The sequence below is a fragment of the Octodon degus genome, unplaced genomic scaffold (genome assembly GCF_000260255.1).
Source record: "Octodon degus isolate 3935 unplaced genomic scaffold, OctDeg1.0 scaffold00119, whole genome shotgun sequence".
Classification (NCBI taxonomy): domain Eukaryota; kingdom Metazoa; phylum Chordata; class Mammalia; order Rodentia; family Octodontidae; genus Octodon; species Octodon degus.
The window spans coordinates 1,407,258-1,414,155 of record NW_004524695.1 but is presented as its reverse complement, the minus strand read 5'-3'; the positions used below and the strand labels follow the sequence as shown (position 1 = coordinate 1,414,155).

The 6,898-nt window shown below is 38.2% G+C and overlaps 1 protein-coding gene across 1 annotated transcript in view; it reads right to left on the bottom strand.

The window, feature by feature from the left end:
* Positions 1-6,016: 6,016 nt before the first annotated feature.
* Slc17a1 (solute carrier family 17 member 1) overlaps positions 6,017-6,898 on the bottom strand; it is a 25,572-nt gene continuing 24,690 nt past the window's right edge. The window contains exon 13 of the mRNA XM_004640137.2: positions 6,017-6,140. The gene's annotated coding sequence lies outside the window, so the exon portion shown is untranslated. The remainder of the gene's footprint in view (positions 6,141-6,898) is intronic.

Below are 6,898 nucleotides of genomic sequence, written 5' to 3'. Positions count from 1 at the left end.
ATCCTATTTACAAACACTATTAGAACAAATCCCTCTATTCATTAAGAGAATGCAACTGTATATCTATCGTAACCATTTTGAATACACAGATAAAAAATGTACATTCATCTGGATCCTCTTTTTTTTTGTTAAGTTCCGTTATTTGAATATTATAGGTGTGTTAACTCAGCAAAATATTCTAAAAGAGTCCAGCAGTCCATAATAGTATTGGGGACTTTCCAATAAGTTTTGCACAGAAAGAAATGTACCCAAATGTCATCAGTGAGTCTTTATTGGAAAAGCACAGAAAGTGTTTTCAACATTTCTAGTCTGTTTCTCTCAAGCTGTCTTTCTTGTTCTGTGATAGGTTATCCTAAGTGTTTTTTTATACTTTTGACAAGAAAATAAAAGATGAATGTCGGATGAAAGATCGTCAGTCTCTCTTTTCTCTGTTCTCGAGTGTCTGCATATAAGGGATCTGAACAGTCCAGCATTTTGCCTGGTCCTGTCACAAGGTTTGAACACTTCTAGAGCTCAATATCTGTTGCATCCTGAAAACAAACTGAAACAACACAAAGTAATCAAAAACCATGATGCATCTCCATGAGATCTGAAATTCAGGTGGTTTGATAAAGATGCTGGCCTGAGTAGGAACATGTTTTATTCATGGCAGTTACGGGGCACATGTTTAGCTCTGTTCTAAATTCATATTTTGTGTTGCCAATTGGTTAATGAAAGGAAAACAAACTTCTTCTGATGCTGCACCAGCTGCACACTCAAGCCCTGCAGAGAAACATCCCCTGTCCTTGCTGAGAGCAGTGATGTGATTGGGGTACCTGGATGATGCCGTCTGACAAGCATGCCCAGCTGGGGCTCTATCTGTCAGCAACTATCTAGTTTATCTCATCTGCTGTCAGTTTTCTTCTCCAGGGGCTTGGGAGATAGTTCAGTAGAATAAGCGTTTGACTGGCAAGCACAAGGTCCTGAGTTCAATCCCTGGTACCGAAAAACAATATCAGTTTTCTTCCCCAAAGCCCGAAAAGGGAATATTGCCAAGATACTAAACTGTAGTGTTAACCCAGTAGCCAATCAGGATTAACAATGAGGACAGCATTCACTATTTTTCTTCTATAATGAATGTTTATATTCCTTTATTTTTTGTATTTGAAATTTTATGGTTCCTATCCTGAGGGCCAAACTACAGATATCAAGATGGCCATTTCAGATATGGTATAACTATCTATGGGTAACCCCCGCTAGAGGACATCTTAGTAGAAAAATCCTCTTATGTTGAGAAGAGAAAAATAACTCCTATTCTCATTGACCTAACTCTACTAAATACTTGGGATGGACACTGCCCCAAACAATGTATACACACACTAGCTTTACAGGCTGAACATTGGTTTGTAGCCAATTGATTTAATTGACCTGGAATTAGATGGGAAGCCTTAGTGTCACTCATTGGTCCCATGGAACCAATCCATGACTCTGTATACTCTCTGGATGGACAGGAAGCTGCACAGCAGGACTTGAATGATTACAAAGCAGAAGTGTCAGAATTACTGACAAACCTGCACACTTGCCCCACCTATGGCATTGATGGTCTGGAAGTGTGTTCTCTGGTACAATCATTTGGCTTCTATCTTTATCCTCTCCCTAGGGTTAAAGACTGTCATGCAACACGTCAAAGCCTTAACTAACTGTACTCAGTGGACCTTAAACAAAACTATGGCTGGTCTCGTCTGAATAAAGAGTAAAATTAATGAGGCAAGACTTTCTTCAAAATTGGACGATCTTAGATATTCTAATAGCAGCACAAGGGAGTACTTGTGTAATTATAGAACGTGAATGTTATGTGTTTTTTCTTGTCCTACTAATATCTCAATAGGTGGTCAAGATATTGATGATAGATTAATGACATGTCAGATTCTGAAATTCCTGGACCTTCTCCTTCTCTTCTTTATGGAAAGCTATTACTGGCTCTTCCTAGGAGAAAAGCTTACTGGCCGTAATTATCCTATTGATTTTATTATTTGCCCATGCATACTTAATTGTTTCTGAGGCTTTCTCTCCCAAGACTTAAAGCTGTACATCTTTTTAAAAATTTTTTTGCCATAATTTTATTGATAAACAAATAGCAATGAGACAGTTTCAAATTAAATCGGTAGAAAAGCTGTACATCTATCCAAGACAAGAACATTTGACCTTTAGATAGACCCTCTGTGGAGTATCTATGACTGCAGGTCATAGCTACAAATCTCTTCAGCTGAAAGTAGCCAGCTTGGTCTTTGACCCTTGCCCCCTCAGAGCAGTTAGGGGTACTTCTTTGCAGGGATGGAGGGAACTATTATAGGTAGCTAAGTAGTCAGACAGTGTAGGGTCTTTGAGAGGTCAGTGCAGAAGACAACTGTGGCCTGAGGCGTATTCACTGAAGGTCAGGCTTCAAGAAAAAGAACTACTCACCCATATATTTTCCCTAGGAATGAACAGAGTGATTGATGTTATGAGAAGGCACCAATCACCTTGGGGTGGAGGACCATAGCTCCTTAACCCATCCCTTCCAGGAAAATTTTTGTCGATCCTACATGTGCTGGCTACGTGACTTGCTTCCCCATTTGATTTCAATTCAATCAATATTTCTCAAGCAACTACACTTGTTGTATACTTGTTGATTGAGCATGATTTTATCCCACCTCACACCTATCCCATGATGCCATTGGATCAATACTACCTAAATGACTTTACTTGTAATCTTATTGATTGTTTATAACTCCGTCCTACCTTAAGCCTGTCTCACCTTGTGGCTTTGCTCAATAAAAAACCCTTGAGATCTGGGGTCAGTGGGCAACCCACTTTCTGGGTCCCCTTCTTTCTCTCTCAGACAGAAGTTTTCTTTCTATCAATAAATTTTTCCTACTCTTAACAAAAAAAAGAAGAGAATCTTACATGTCACAGACTTTTTGGATTTTCCCATGAAAATAGCTAATAACTGCCTACTACCTATTTATGAGTCCCCAAGTGTGTTTTTAACATGTTAGCTGGGCAAAATATTCCCAGCTAGCATGTAGAATTTAGGTCATTATGATGAATTCTATCTAGGGACGAGAAATGTTACCCAGTAAGTGTTTGACTCATTGTTGAGAGAAAATTAGACGCCGCTTACCCAGACCATCTTGGTCAATGTGCACATGATCCATTAGAACCAAAAAGGCATTTCTTGTGTTTCCTCTTTAGCAAAATCCATTACAGAAATATATGATGAAGAGCGCTTTAACAGCCCACACAGCAATTTTATACTGGAGACTTTGGTGTAGCAGGGAAGATTCAACAGATGAAACATTCCAAAATGAAGTGGAACGGTGTCATATGGGCATCATCATGACCTTATGAAGAACCAACTGTACAGCTCTCAAACAGAGAAGGGTATGTACCAGTGCTGCTTAGGAGAGTGGAAATGGAGAAAGGTTTTGCAAAAATTTTAAATGTACATTTTTCTCCTCAAGCTCAGGAAAGGTAAAGATGTCTATTTTTGCTACTTCCATTCAACATTGTGCCACTAGCTGTAAGCAGGCCAATTAGATTAGAAAAAAAATGACATTCAGATTGGAAACAGAAGTAAAATTATCTGGATTCACAGGAGATAAAATCTTTTACATATGACTCCAAAGGACTATTTTAAAAAGTTATTAGAATTAATAAGCAAGTTTAACAAAACTGCAAAGCAGAAGATCAATATAAAAATCAATTTTACTCATAAACATTTGTGTAAGTAATTCGAGTATTAGAACAAGAAAAATTCTAGTCATAAAAACTAAATACAAATAAATTCAATAAAAGGAGTAAAGAAAAACCATGTGTTCTCCAAAACTAAACAGTGCTGTTGAAAAAAATATGTTTTAGTCTACTGAGGCTGCTGTAACAAAATGTCATTACCCTATACTAGTTATTAAAAACTCAAAACAAAATACCTAAATGTAAATGCTAAAACTTAGAATAAAGGAGTAAATCTTCATGACTTCAGGTTGGCAAACCTTTCTTTTTCAGATTTATTTATTTATTTTATAAACTCTTACCAAGTTAGTTATCATAAGAAAATTATTATCCAGACTAAGAAGCAAAAAACCCATACAAAACACATAAGACAATTATACTAAAAGGTACACTTTAAGATACATTGGCTATGCTGGATTACATTAACTTCCTTCTCTCTCTGGTCATGGTTTCTTAGGCACATTAAAGGCATATGAACTATAAACAGATTGACTTTCATAAAAAATCAAAAGCTTGTGGGCCTTTAGGGGAATAAAACACAACTATAGAATAGAAGGAACAGTTGCGAATCATGCATCTGATAAGGAGCTAGGGTCTACAGCACATAAAGAACTCTGGACTCACAAAACAAAAAAGACAATTGTATTGTCTCCCTAGTATAAGAACCTGAAAGAGTAAATAAAATCCAAAAGGTACAGTAGATACTGTAAAAGAGAAAGAAACTACTCAATAGGAAAGACCACCTGGAAGGAGGGAAAGGAGAAAAGAGAAGAGAAGAAAAGAAAGAAAGAAAAAAAGAAAGAAAGAAAGAAAGAAAGAAAGAAGTAAACATATATACAAGATAGCTAAGATAATTGAACTACTAATTTCTACTGTTTTATTGAAAGGAATAGTTAATACTTAACTTATTGACCAATTTTGCACGCTTATATCTGGTCATCTGAACAATTACTTTGAAGACAACAGTATGCAATATGCTAACCATTGCTGAATTCCTATCATCTTGTTTTTTGAAATTCTGTGTTGTCTCTTTTTTTTAAAAAATTTGTTTATTTATTTATTTATTTATTTATTTATTTATTTATTTATTTTGTGTATGTGTAGCCAGCTCAGCCCACCAGGGGGCGGGGCTGGCTGGCATGTGGTGCTGGAGGATTGAACTGTGGTCCCTGTGCTTTGCTTAGCTTGTTCTAAGTAGGTGCTTTGTGTTGTCTCTTTTTTAAAATTATTCTTTATTCCTTTAACACAAAAAAAAAAAAATGGGAAAAAGCTCTAAACAGACTTACCAACAGTGCCATTTTCTGAAGAGCCATAATTTTTGATTTTGCATGTGCAGAGCCCTCATTTGTTTCTGATCACCTTCCTCTGTGCCTTAGACCACTTCCAGTACCCAAACTCTGCCCTTGGAGAGAAGGATTTGAGACTTGTATCACCTTCTCCATGTCTACTTGTCCTGAATATGACCTCTTTCTCTATGGCAGAACTCATTGCTTCAGTGATTGGCACTGTTTGCTAAGCAAAACAGGCCGCCTTCAGTTTGATAATATAATACAAATCTATAAATGAACTAGGGACATGAAAATGAAAGCACCAATAGTCTAGATTCTAGGCCAGAAGGAAGATTCTATGTGCCCACACTTTATCTTCCTTCCAGTTTGGTATGAGCTCACATCTCTTAGATGGTTTGGTTAACAAATCCAGTTCAAATAGCCAATGGATTAAACTATCACTTTTCTGGGTTTCTTCTTTGTTCCTGGGCCATAGAGCTCTGGTGTGTCACAGGAAAAAGCCACAGTGTGGGAAGTGACTGAGCCATCTTACAACAATGAGTGACCCTTCCTTACTCCTATAGTGGTGTTCATGTGACTGCACAGAGTATCAGGGCTGCATGGTCCACTTCCCTTTACTGATTCAAACACTGACATACATCTACTGATGACATGAAAATCCATTTAGATCAAGTAGAACATCATATGCAAACACTTTTATTAATTTAAGAACATGACATTGCTTATTTATATAAAATAATCAAGTTAAGTACCCTCATCGTATAAGCTGCCGAGCAGCCTTACTCCAGCCCAAGAGATTCTGACAGCAGCGTTTATAAGTTCCCATAGTTTTTCAGTAAGGAATGTTGATCTTGGGGCTGGGGAGATGGCTCAGTGGAATAAATGCTTCCCTGGCAAGCACAAGGGCCTGAGTTCAATCCCCAGTTCTGCCAAAAAAAAAAAAAAAAAAAAGTGAAAAAAAAAAAAAAAAAAAAAAGAATGTTGATCTCATCCTCCGAGGCAGCAACAGTGATGTAGACAAGCACACAGCATGAAGTCATATGCTGCGATCTGAATGATGTTTGTGCTGTCATTATGTCCCGGGACCTCAGAGTGCAGCATCTGCCAAGACCAGCATTCAATTCATTGACTTCTGTGTCACTTGGCATCTCAGAAGAATTTCACACCAGACAGATTTTGCTTATTCCCAGCAAGAACTTCAGGTTTAGGCTTCCTGAGAGGCCCTTCCTCTGGTCTTTTCTTTCTATTTTTCTGGTCTGTCTCTCTGTCTGTCTGTCTGTCTGTCTGTCTGTCTGTCAGTCTCTCTCTCTCTCTCTCTCTCTCTCTCTCTCTCTCTCTCTCTCTCGGCACCAGGACTTGAACTTAGGACCTTGTGCTTGCTAGGTAGGTGCTGCGCTGCTGAGCTATATCCTTGGCCCCTGGCTACTGTCTTGCTTCCTTTTCTCTGTACTTTCTCTTTCAGCACTCTAAATGTTGGCCTGTCCTAGGGCCCTGTAGTTGTCCTAGGGCTGTCCTAATGTTCTGTAGCTGAGTCTTCTTTTTTGTGTGCAGATTTTCCCCCCAGAGTATCCCAACTACATGCTGATATTCTGAAAATACTTATCTCCTACTTGGTGCTCTCAACTGTGTTTTAGACTTGCATGCTTGTCTGTGCCCTGGGTACTCCTGTAAGACTTCCAGTTAGTGTCTTTAACTCAACGTGTACAAAACCCCATCTCAGTCTTCCACCCTGATAAATTTTCCAGTCTCAGTGTGAACATCCCCCACCCTTTCTTCTCTTCTTCTTCTTCTTCTTCTTCTTCTTCTTCTTCTTCTTCTTCTTCTTCTTCTTCTTCTTCTTCTTCTTCTTCTTCTTCTTC